This window comes from Dermacentor variabilis, chromosome 7 (genome assembly GCF_050947875.1).
Source record: "Dermacentor variabilis isolate Ectoservices chromosome 7, ASM5094787v1, whole genome shotgun sequence".
Taxonomy (NCBI): Eukaryota; Metazoa; Arthropoda; class Arachnida; order Ixodida; family Ixodidae; genus Dermacentor; species Dermacentor variabilis.
This window is the reverse complement of record NC_134574.1, coordinates 44,870,512-44,883,227: the sequence shown is the minus strand read 5'-3', so window position 1 is coordinate 44,883,227 and position 12,716 is coordinate 44,870,512. Positions and strand designations below refer to the sequence as shown.

The 12,716-nt window shown below is 47.3% G+C and overlaps 1 protein-coding gene across 6 annotated transcripts in view; it reads left to right on the top strand.

Moving 5' to 3' along the window:
* LOC142587415 (sulfotransferase ssu-1-like) overlaps nt 1-12,716 on the top strand; it is a 109,022-nt gene that overhangs the window by 21,158 nt on the left and 75,148 nt on the right. The window contains exon 1 of one of the 6 annotated variants that reach the window (XM_075698419.1): nt 2,694-2,956. The exons of the other annotated variants lie outside the window; for them this stretch is intronic. The gene's annotated coding sequence lies outside the window, so the exon portion shown is untranslated. Of the gene's footprint in view, nt 1-2,693; nt 2,957-12,716 lie in introns of those variants that run through there. 6 annotated transcript variants of the gene reach the window in all.

Genomic DNA, 12,716 nt, shown 5'->3' with positions numbered 1-12,716 from the left:
GGCTCAGTTTAATTTGACTCGCCTTCGTACATTAGAAATGCGAAGATACAATAAAATGTACAAATGCGAAGATACAGCTTGATAAAGGGCAAAAGAGTGTCACTGGAAACAAAGTTCACTGCACATATACACAAAACTTCGCAACAAGATATTTAAATATACGTATAAGTCTCCAATAAATTTACGTATCTAAGAAAAAGTCGCTATATATGATACGTCAAACGACGCAAATAAACATGTAGCGCAACCACATATTCACAGATCACAGCCCCCACTCCCTCCATTCCCCAGATGTATCGCGCGCGACGAAAGGTGGCGCGCTTCCTCCCCGCTTTTCTCCCTTGCGCGCACAAGACTGGGCCTCCATCGTCGGCTTACCCATGTCCCCCCCCCCCCCTTATGGTTTCACTTGTACATACAGCATGCTGCGCGCGGTCGAAATCTTACCGCCCCTGGACTTTATACGGAACATGAGGGCGACAGCGACGGCAAAAATGAGCCTGGAGTGTCCATGTAACTTCTATCTCAACAATATAATAAGAGTATCCGGCAACTGAAGCTTCTCGTGGCGCATTACTTTCCGCTAAAAAGAAGTAATAAAATCGAACTTTCACCATGCGACAATTCACTGCGCCGCAACAATGTCTTTTTTTTTCTTTTGTTGAGCGGTGGGCGCTGAAGATGAAATAACTCAAAGGAAAGCATGTTGACTGCAGTCGAATGCCTACTTTGGGCGCCTAGTATGGCTAGCGAAGGAATATCGAAGAAGACGTGAAACGCACGGTCCACAGAGAAACATAGGCATACTGCTCGGTATTCTACACCGGGGAGGCAAAATTTTCCAGAGAAGTTGCGTCAAGTGAACGCGTTGCAATCCGTCGAGTCCCCGTAGTGATGGCGCCGAACGACCATGCATTTTTTCATTTTCTCGTCTGCTAGCCAGAAAGCGGCCACAACTCTGCCAGGCGAAAATCCACTCGACCAGAGAAAAACGAACGCGCAAACAAGTGCGCCGCGCGGTGGTCGATGCGGCACGAGAAAAGCGCATGCGCTCTGGCTGGTTCGGCAGCCCGCGTGCACCGAGAACAAAAAAAGAGAAGGAAGAGGCACAATGTGGCCTCGCGAATAGAAGCCCAAGTAGAACAACAAATAAGAACGTAGTTACCTTTGCTGGCTTTAGTGTCTTGACATGGATGGTTTGGCGCAGGTGAAAGAAAAAGTTGATATTCGTTTCTGTGACATGACCGCACAAATGAACCACCACAACGCTTCGTCTCATCGGACCTCGCTGCGTGCTTTGTCAACTTGTCTGACCGTGTGTTGATTTGGCTTGTCTTTTCGTATGGTCCGATGTACGACATTAGAAAAGTCACTACACCTTTGGCGTCAATTTTCTTCACCACCTTAAGCTTACATAGTTCCGGAATTGAAAATCTAATGCACGACTTTCGAAATGTCAATGCCCGTTTCGCATCAAAAGTTTGAGAACTTTATACCCATAAAGTTTCAGAATTGCAATCCAAGCGCTCCCTAGATTCCGCGGCCTCCACGAGGTGCAGCGACGAGCCCGTTCGCCATCCAAACGCCTTTGAAACTTTGTGCTTTGTGCTCCTTCGCGTTACGATATCTGACTCCCGGTGCATGGGCGTTGCTGCGAAATCCAGCCTGATTTCGCAATGTTCGCGCTCAAGCGTCTTTTCGAGCGTGAAAAGAACATTTCAGACAAAATCGATAATGATTTCCGGCGCCGGGGTTCGTTTTGGTCGGCGCCGCATGACAGCACGAAAAAATTTGGGGAGGGGGGGGGCTGAAGCACCATAAGCCCCCCCCCCCCATGGCTACGCCCCTGGTCCACACACACACACACACACACACACACACACACACACACACACACACACACACACACACACACACACACATATATATATATATATATAATCAATTACAATAGACCCTATATACTACTGCCCGTTTTGCAGGTTCAGTAAAAAATGCTATTTTGGGCACATCTGGCGTCTGGTAAACTAGACGCGCCTACATAAATAGACTGACCTACACAAGCATCGGGCATCATCGCCGTGTTACAATTATGGGACCCCGAACGTACCTGTCAAAGAATTTTGTTCACCTTACGCCAGGGCCAAGAACAACAAAACTGGCAGAGATAAGGTGGTGAAGTACCGTAAGTTGTTTTCTAAAAAAAATGAACCATGTACAGCAAGCCGCGATGACCACACTCTTCCTGAATTTACAGCATGTACAGCCTAACTGATTTTCAATTAGCCTAAAGCATATTGCAGGGGTTAGATAAGTTCAGTTTTCTCTATTTCTGACGCCGTTCTTTTCATTTTTTCTAACCATTTGCCAATCACGAAAATATTCCATATTACTCAATAGTGGCAGTCACCTTTTTTTAAAACATTTGCATTACATACGGCTTGGAAAAGTTCGCAGCTTGAACTTCCCTCGAAATTATTTTTAGTGCCTCAGCCGGCCAGCGTTTGCGGTGCCTTCTGCCGGCGTATGGAAATTCCGTGTGTGGCCTCAGAGCGTAGGCGCTGGTGATCTCGGAAGTCATGGTCTCGGCAGGCACAATTTGGATTGATTCCAGGGGCAGCGGCTTCCGTGCCTCCGGCACTAGTGCGCCGCCGCCTTTATTTTTCGTCTCCCGCGGGGTCGGTCACGTGTTCAATCTAAAACGGATACTGAGGAGGACAGCGGCGCTTTTCCGAGAGCATACGAGACGGGCGCGCCGGCTGCGACCGGCTTCCTTCGGTCGACGTTCCGTTCGCCCCCTGCGGCATACGTTTATCTGGGCGCTCGTTTCTTGGTGCAGAATTACTGCTTGCCGAGCTTGCGAAAGAAGGACGCGGTTGCTTGCGGCGTCCCCGATTGCTCCGCACGTTTATCGAAAGGCGCTGGAGAAAGGTGTACGACGCCAACTGCTGCAGCCGTAAGTTGGCCTGCTTGCTTTAGGGCTGCGTCGTCTGCTTCAAGCCTGTGGTGGGGTTATTTACCGCGTTGTACGCGTGTTCTGAATGCGAAGCATTTCTTGGCGAATATTTGCCACTTTGACAGTATCTATCTAGCCGCCTACGTGTTGGTGCTCTCCTGGTAATTCCGTTAACTTGGTAGGTACCAAAACTGGCGTAGTATGACAAGAGTGTATGGCGAATATAAATGATTGGTTATGACGTGAATATCACGACATGTATTATGTAGGTCACCAAACAGCCGCCTTCGTATTGGGGCTCTAATGGTCGTTTCGTTAACTTGGTGGACTCCTCGTACACTGCTTCGGATAACATCGATTCCCACAGGCCGTGGGATCTGGCGGCTTTTTGATTGCGGTGTTGATGAACATCTTCATTACCTTTTACTGTGAAACGTTAACGCACTGCGCAGTGATCCTTGTTCTAATCGAATTGTCTGCCAACTTTAGGCGCTGCGTGCGCGTTTTATTGCCCGTGTATCATTTGCTTTATTGTAAGAGGCCACGCCGCTTGTCTGCTGACAGCCGGATAAATGTCAGAAGTACAGTACACCGCTTCATACATCAGGCGCAATGCTGTGGAAGCTTCAGATACTTCTTGTAGTGGCTGCCTTGGCACTTGCATATATAGTTGGATGTCTTTTGGGCGATGCTGTTCTTTACATAGGCTCAGTATTGAATGAAAGAAAGCCTTCATCCTTAGAGACAAAACAGCTTTGGTATATAGCGGCAAATGCGTTGTTTCAGATCAATTTCCTCTTCGTAGTTTTTATTTTCGGATTTTTTATTTTGCATCCCGACGCGGATGCCTCACCTGTGTGCACGCGCGAGGAAACGCCGTTGGTGCCCAGCGAGCATTGACAGAACGCGTGGAATGATGAATTTTCGTGACCGAGTGACTTGCGTACGTTGCAGCTGATATCTCAACCGGAGCATAGAAAGTGAGATGCGGCGCAAATTATTGTTACGTAAAGGAGGCCAGCTTGGCCTTAGCGGCAAGGTAAACCCACCACAAGATCGTGGGCGTGGTTTAGCGTCATACAAAAGGGCTCCTTAAAAGGCACCCTATAACTCATCACATTGGTGCATCTATGTCAGCGTGGCAGCGTACCTGTGATAGCTAGCACCCGTCATTTGAACCCAGAATGGTCAAAATTAATCTGCAGTCCCCCCACTGCGGATGCCACATAATCGGATCGTAATATTGGCGCCTAAAACCCCGAAATCTAATTGTATTTTTTTGTGGTGCGATATTTCGCGTGTTTCCTTATTTGTGTACGGCGTTACAAAAGTTGGCGTTGTCGACTGCCCCGATGTAAATGTACTGGTGCGGGATGATCGTACTGGCATCTGGAATCGATGGCAATCGGGTCCGTTGAGCTCAGCGGCTGTGTGCCAATGGTGGATGCTTCAATAGCGCACTTCGGGTAGGCGACAAACGTCGTAGCCAATGGTAACTGGCGCAAAGTGATCATTTGAGGAATGTGTGGCTCATTTTTTCTAGTTATCCATTTTTTTTGTCTGGAAGATCGAATACAAGAGGGCATTAGGCAGTGCTGCGCCACTATAAACTGTCGTTCTCTCGTTTTACCTGGGCTTGAGAAAGGATACATAAATTCATAACCCGCTTATTCACGAAAGAGTCGCGATAGGTACAGTGGTGCATACCGAAAACAAGTAGGCCAGGGAAGTTTTGTGTTTTTTTTTTCAAGCCTTAGTAAGCTTTAATCACGCAAGAAGATGACGCACGCGCGTATTCCCTTGCTTGCGCCTGACTCACTCACGCAGGTGCAGACATTAGACATTACTTCCCGGGAACCCGCAAAACGGGCAGCATCAGTTTCGTTTTTTTCCCTATAAAATAGCGTCATGTTGAATTTAATACCTTTCACACCCTCTATTTTTTTATTCTTTGTTTGAAAGGATGTTGGAAGTTTTTCAGTATTAAGCAAGTCATAGTACGGCGGAGCAAGCGTCTATAGCAAATACAGCCCCATTCTGCTGATGATAATGCCACGTGGTCCACATGTTTCCCGTATTTGACGTGCTGCTGCTTCGGTAGATGCGATTACGTTTATGCCCCGGCGCAAGAGGTGCTTGCTGTATCAGATTCTGATTACCGATCGGCCAGTCCTTTTGCCACTAACCTTGCAGTGGTGTCTGCAACAGTCCGGTCGAATTACCTGAAATGTACGGTGATTTACGGGCACATGGCAGCTTTGCTGTTCGACTCAACCACCTACCGCACCGTCACATTTTCTGCCCCTTCATTCTACTCCGTATTACGGGTGTCTGTTCGCCTGCTACGGGGCTTGCTTGTACGGTAATTTCATGCTAAGGTGAATCGATGGAAATCTGATGCTGCAATTTTTCATCCACCGTGAGAATCATGAGTTGTTTGTACTGGCGGCTTCTGTATATTGCGTGGATGCTCGATTCTCACGCGTCCTCTAATGCTGTTTTCCCCGCATGGCTCTCGCGTCTCTTGTAATCCGGCTTCCCCGCGTAGCGGGGCGCCGACGGTGGTTGCAGAATAGTGCGAGAGGTGGCTCGAGTGTTGCGCTGCTGGCGCCACCTAACAGCGGGGTTACTCGGGCGCAGAAACGGAGTAGCCGCTTTCTCTTTGGCTTGTGGTCGGCCGTACGCGTGCGCGGATGTTTCGCGCGCCCGCGGGCACGCTTCACGGGACCGCCCTAGGACGGCTTCGGAGTGCGGCACTGGGATGGACGAACACAATCGTTCGAACGCGCCACCCTTCGCGTGACTGTACGCGTGAACGATTAGGCCTTGATGTCCAGCACGGGGGCAAAGCATATCCGCTTGATATTCTGACGTGGTTAGTCAGACTTCCTCGATTCATCAGCGCCTGGCGGCACGTTCTGTAGGTAGTAATGAGGCTAGTTGGAATTGATGTGAGAAAACTGTACTAAATGCCGTTGTCATTGCTTGCACTACGGCATTGTCGATCCTTTGTAGGAAGGAACGCTTGGGACCCCGCAATGTTCACAGACCGGTAACATCCACAGCGTCTAAACGATGACCCCTAACCTCAGACGGGGTTTTAAAATGGCAATCCCCCTTTATCACAAAAACTGTCTCTCCTTCCTGGCCTCAGATCCAACCTTTACATAATGAAATGTATTTGCAACGCTAAATAGGTTTACACATATGAGCTTTTGTTTAAGAACTCTTTCTGTTTCTTCGGCGGTAAAATGTCGACGATAACTAGAAGAAATAAAATTCATGCTTCGCTTTTTCGAATTTAGCGCCGAAACCTCATTGCCTTTACGCCAGTGTGACGTCATGGGTTTTCCAGAATTTTCTCGCATATGGCCTTTTTGGCACAGAAAAATGTATCGAGGCTTGACACAGGTTTAATCTTTGATTTCTTTAGAACGCAGTGTAACCGTCATTTACCTATAAAGACGGTCAGTTTCGCCCGAAAAGCGAAGCATCGATTGCAATAGGAAATTAATAGACAGGTATACGAAGTAAGGATAGTGCTTTTGGCGGCCGTAAAGCTTGGAAACTTTCGCTTACTACCTGAATTAACAAGCCTGGTGTCAGCGTACACAGACACGCATGAACGCAGCGCACTCGATAAGCGCGGACACTGCCTGTCAAAACACTGGTGTGAGCAAGCGCGGCAGCAGCAGCGAGTGAAGTGACCTTCTTGGGGTCTAGGGCTTCAACGCAAGCGTGCGAGAAAACAGCGCCCACAGAAGTATGAACCCTCTGCGAATCTTTCAGAATACGACGCGCGCGCGATCACACGCGGCCGCGCAAAGTACGTACTTGTTGGCGGAGTCGAAGGCGTCCCCCCCCCTCCCTCCGGCGCTGCCTCCCCATTTTCCTACATATATGGCACGCGAGACCGAGCCGTTATCATGGAGGAAGGAAAATAAAATTGGGAGCACGCTTAAAGGGACAAAAGCGCAACAACAAGTCAGTTTAGATTAATAAAGCATTGTTTGAGAACACTAAGGCAGTCATTTCAAAATAATAGTTTGATTATTAGATGAGAAAATGAAGGTCGAAGTATCAGTATTTGAATTTCGCGCCGAAACCCCGACGCCGGTACGTCAGTGTGACGTCAGGGATTCCGAATTATGTTTTCGCATTTGGGCCACGTTGGCTGAATAAAGGTTCCCGAAACTTGCCATGCTTAATATTTGGTTCCTTTAGAACAGAATGTTGTCAGTCTGTACCGCTGTATAATTAAGTAGGCCCTAGAAGATGTCATCAACATCCATGGCGTCACAACGACTAGGTACGGGAACTTCAACGAGGCGTCGCCACGCTCCTTTCGTTCTTGCGCTTTTTCTGGCTAACCAAGCGCCTTATCGTAGTAAGAGTGATATTTTTGGTGTCCTAGAGAGGTAATTTACTGAGGCAGAAGAAATTATTTTTCTCTTTAGTGTCCCTTTAACTCTTTCGTTGCCGCGAGAAACTGGTCGTTTTTTATAGGTCTCACAAGAAAGTTATTTACCACTACAAGTAATATTTCAGCACACATTGCAGCATAGCATATTGTGCATAATAAAATTCTCTTTCCAAAAATATACGTTGCCAAACAAAAATAAATTATTAGATAAAACAAAAATTTTAGAAAGCGTCATTTTTGCTGCCAGTTGATAAAAACAATAAGAACATATCTACAAAAATATTAATATCAACAAAAACTCAGAATATGCAGTTCAAAGATAAATATTATTTCACCCAGGAATAGTGTCTGAAAAAATAATCAGTATACCGCCGTTGTTCGGATACAAAAAAGAAACTAAGACCAGTTTATCGCTCAAGCCATGCGGTGAAGCAGTTCCTCGATTTTGTGAAGCATAGGTGCACTGCACAATTTTGCCACAATACGTATGGTTTTTGTTCAACTTTGTAGTCCTCGTAACACATTCCGAAGTTTCGCCTTTTCGGCATCTTCTAAGGATGGTCCGATGAGAAGTCCAAGGAACGGACTTCACAAGTTCGTCTAGAGTCATGCACGTTTTCCAGAACCGATCGCTTTCAGCGTAGCTAGACAACTACAAGATTATGCATGAAAGCATATCTGTGCGCATTTTTCCACATTGTCTTTATCACCTTTGCAGAGAAGAACAGTAGAAAGAAATCCCACGTCGTTGTAAGCTGTCTTGTGCCGATCCGTAGTGCTGGGCCGAGGTGTGCTACGGGCGGCCTTCTTGGCGTGAACGGAAGTTTCTTTGCTGTCGATGGTGGCACATCATAACCAAGCGAAGTGGGCCCCCTTAAGATAATCAGCAGAGTCCTCAGGTCGTGAAAAAAGGATTGGCAGATAAGCGCGCACAAGGAAGGAGACCGCTCAAGGCCGTAGAGGAAACTCGCCGGTGGACAGCTGCGCATGTCCCATGTTGACTCAAAAGATCGTCACCGTCAGAGCTCGAATCTGCCTTACTGTCACCTTCGGAATCGTCACTCGAGTCCTCATCACAAAATTCAAGTGCGAGTGCAGCATAGTTTCGAGCAGGACGCCTTTTTCGCGACGAAGCCGCGCTGGACGACGCCATGGGAGCGACTTTCGATAACTGAGCAGTGACACCGGCAGCGCCCCTTGCCGGGACTTTACGAGAGAAGCGCTACCGAAACTCTTGAAAACTGGTTGCAAAAGCCGGGACCACATGTTCGACATGCGGCGGACCTTCAGAAATACGCTTTAGTGGAATAAAACGACTTGGACTCTAAACCAAAACTGACTGTAGTGAATAAGTGGTGTCATTTCGGTTAATTATCACCTCTCAGCACTGATAAATGGCAAAGCTGGTGATATAATTTAATTAGTGACGTGCTGTGATTTATTCGATAACAAAATTTTGATGCTCACGTGGCGTAATCGTAAGCGGCATGCTTTTTTCTCGAGTGCGACTGAAGGTGACAGCCACGCCTATTTTCGCTACAGCATACGCACATTAGTTCGCGAAAAGGTTCGTCAAAAATGACGACATCGCCGGAGTGCGAAAATTTAAACTGATTCTCAAAGTGAGTGCCTGTACTAACTACTGGATGGCCTTATGTGGATAAGAAACGGCTCGGACAGGTCGAAATTAGTGATTTAAAGCATCGTTCACCGGTGATCGATTCGAATAGGCATGGTAACGAGAGTTAAGCTTCGCCTCTAAGAGTGGAACGCGATAGCATTCAAAGGGCCCTGGCTGCTCCTCACGCTTCCCGGCAACTGGAGCTTATGTAAGCGTAGTGTTTACTGGGAAACGCTGACCGCGAACGCTATGCACGAAGGCAGGCTTTGTGGTAGAAACGCGGCCTCTTGCGTGGGCCGCGAAGCGATAAAACCTCTCAATTTTCCAAAAGTGGCGCCATTATTAGATCTTTCCGCCACCCCGCTGTGCCCGACGTTTCATCCTCCACGCCTCCTGTCGCCCCAGCCTCCTCCGCTCCCCCATCGGTCAATCTGCGTCACGTGGGCGCAGGCGCCGCGCTTCTGTATATTTTTTTTCTTTCCAGCGCGCACCGACCGCCATTGTTGGCCCTGCGCGACGTGAGTACGCTCGAGTACTGATCGTGTGCGTTAGCGGAACAAATCGAGTGTGTTATGGACGAGAACTTAATTCTGACGCCGTGCTGCTGCGCCTTCGTTTGCCACAACCGTCACAGCGATGGCAAAAAGCTTCTTTTTTTATCATCTGGCGAGCGCAACGCACAAAAAAGAAAAGTGTGGATACATAGCTTAAAAGCACATCTTGTTGGGCTAGTTGGTAGCTGTTCATTATAATATGTAAAGACGCCAAATAAACGGACACACATCCTGTCCCGTGCTCTTTTGTGTGTATCCGTTTATTTGGCTTCGTTATATTTTATTATGTGGATACATAGGATCGGGCGGGCTGACTTCGAAGAAGTGGCAAAAAACGCACGGCTTTGTGAAGTACCACGGTTCCTCACAACCTCTCCTTTTGAGCCTAGTTCACTCCTGCCGCTTCGGAAAAGTGTATGTGTTCATGCAGTGCGTGCTTTTAGCGCGTTTAAGTTGACTGTTTTTCGAATGTGCTCTCTTTGTTTCATGTAGTTTCGTCTTGCGGCGAAAGTGTACGCATCTGCAGCTGGCCTGTGACATAAAAGCGACTTTATTCATGCTATGTATTGAGTTCCACCAGAAGTTACTACATTCTCGACGCTTTTGCAAGGCTCGCTATGACTTACGGATGCAGTCGTTTAGCTTCGAATGTACGGCTAATTTGGTTGGTTTGGTTGGTTCGGTTTGGTTTGGTTCGGCTAATTTGGTTGGTTGGATAATTTGGTTTGTGGTAATTAACGTTTTCAAGCTCCCGAAGCGACTAAATCTATGAAGGAGTTCGTAGTGGATGGCTCCGAATAACTTAGGCCGCCTGGGGATGTTTAACGTGCACCTTGACCGTAGTTGTACGTGGGCCGTTGAATTCCTCGTTGGCGTTTCGTAATTCTCGCGTGGGCGTGGTAGCGCTGCGCCAGAAATTAGCGCCTTGACGTGATTGTATTTCGTTATTAGATTTTATTTACTACATTGTTACAACAACGTGTCATTATTTTGTCTTATTGATGGAATAATGGTGCTTTGGCGCCCTCTCCAGGGCACCAAAGCGGCAATGGGAACACTTGTAATGTCGCGTGCTCTCCAGAGGCCTCTGTTAGCCGTTACATGTGCCCTCCTGGAGCAGTCCTTGTTAAAAAAATAACAATCTATCGTCGCGGTTACCAAAGCACCCCGCAATGAAAAAAGCGCCCCGCGACTGCTGCAAGGTACCCCGCATGCGCGAGCAGAATTACGGAACACCAACGAGGAATCTGTCCACGGGCCTCTTGCCTCCATACCGGCTGCTGCCGGAGGCGTCCTCAATGTCGGAGGCATGAGCTGCTCGCACGTTTTGTGTGCAGCAGGCACGTACCCAGGATTTTTTTTCGGGGGGGGGGGGGTGGCATCCCAAGGTAACCTTTTTATGCAAATGAGGGGGGTACCTCTTCTCATACAAATGGGAATAACGCCCACCATTCACCATAAAAACGCGCAAACGCACAGAAGAGAAATGAAACAAGGTGTATTTTACACGTACGCCTGTCCGATACACCTCTGCTTTACTTGGCAAACAAAAAATCACGTCAAATGGACTCACGCAGGAAAGAAACGCCGAAAGGGCACTGCCAAGAACCAGTAAAGAAGCAAAAGTGTAAAATAAAGATTACTTTAGTAGAACAGAACTTAAAAAGAACAGCAGTTGGCAACAAAGGCACACGGACCGCGCGGAGTTAGGTTACTCCGCCAGCCAATCATAGAAGCAAACAAAATCCTCGTAATGCGGCCATTTCAATATGGCGTTGTACTTTATACCTCCGGAGCGTCTGCTCTTCTTGAAGAGTCTTTGCATCGGCAGAAATAATGATGTGTGCAACAGACATTGACAAAATGTATGGAGTCTTCAAAAGTCCGCGGTGCGGTTCATTTCACTGCTCAGGAAACTTCATTTCATTTAATCATGAAACTTAATTTTACTCATGAAACTTCACTGCCAACTGAAGTGAAACTTCACAACAAATAGTTGTAGCGAAGCCAAGCGTGTTATTTCAGTTCAATAAAGAATTAGGTGTTCTCCATTCCACCATACAGGCGAGGGAAAAGGTATAAAATTGCACGCTAATAATTTTATTTTTGTGGTTACCGCCTTATTTGGGTAACAGAAAAAGTTTGAAGTACGAATTATTTGCAGCCTCGCGGAGGAACAGTGGCTGGCGGTGTGAGGGCGTGGGCGGAGATTCATTGCATACTGAAGTTGTATCCGACTATATTAGCGCTTTTTGAATTAGCTCTGGAAGAATTATGCAGAAACATAGATTTGCTGAAAAATCACAGTTCTCTTGAATCCCTCGTTTACTGCTGTAACAAGTGCTACAACCAACTCGTATTGTTATTAGGGAAGTTACGTGACGATGCGTGACCGCAAGTCGCGTACGACCGCGTATGGCGCAGTAAGCTGCGATTCTAGACGTACTGCGCCCACCGCGGAAGGTTATAGAAACACCCATACATAAGCACAGCAGAGACGTAGTTACGTTAGGCGGCTCTAATGATAACTGTAGAAGCGTCATTCAGAACACACGGAATTGTCCTCCACTTACGGCGGCGTTTTCTCTGTTCATTTTTAAATAAAGAGATCTTGGTCCATAAACAGTTTCATAAACAATGGCTAAATTTGTTAATTTTCGCTTTTCCTTTCTGTTTGGCTGTTGTCTCGGCCCTCTCCCTTAGTAGATCGCTTAACTCCTTGAGAGTCTTGTTTCCAGTTGCCAATTTTGCACGAAAAATGCTGCACACTTAGGCAAAAGCCAGACGAGTTAACGGGTGACAGTCATATTGCCTATGAGTTTCAAGGCTATTGCAGGGACTGATGATGGAAGCTCTCTCACATTATTTTATTTTCCACCTTATGTAACCCATATCACGGGTATATGGTTCCGAGGATCTGTGAGCGTCGCGGCGAGCCGTCACTCGAGGAAAAAATGAAACATGAAAAGTTAAACGCAGTTGCCATTTTATGTGGCCGCAACTCGTTCCACGTGCATACAGACCAGCTGACCACGAACTGAATCCCTTTCCCCGTCCCTGGATCAGTCTAGACGAAGGTTGAACTAACGAAGCAACAACGATGCGCGTGACCGTTGAATAGATGGTGACAACTGAATGCATCTCGAGTTAATCGCGTGGGCA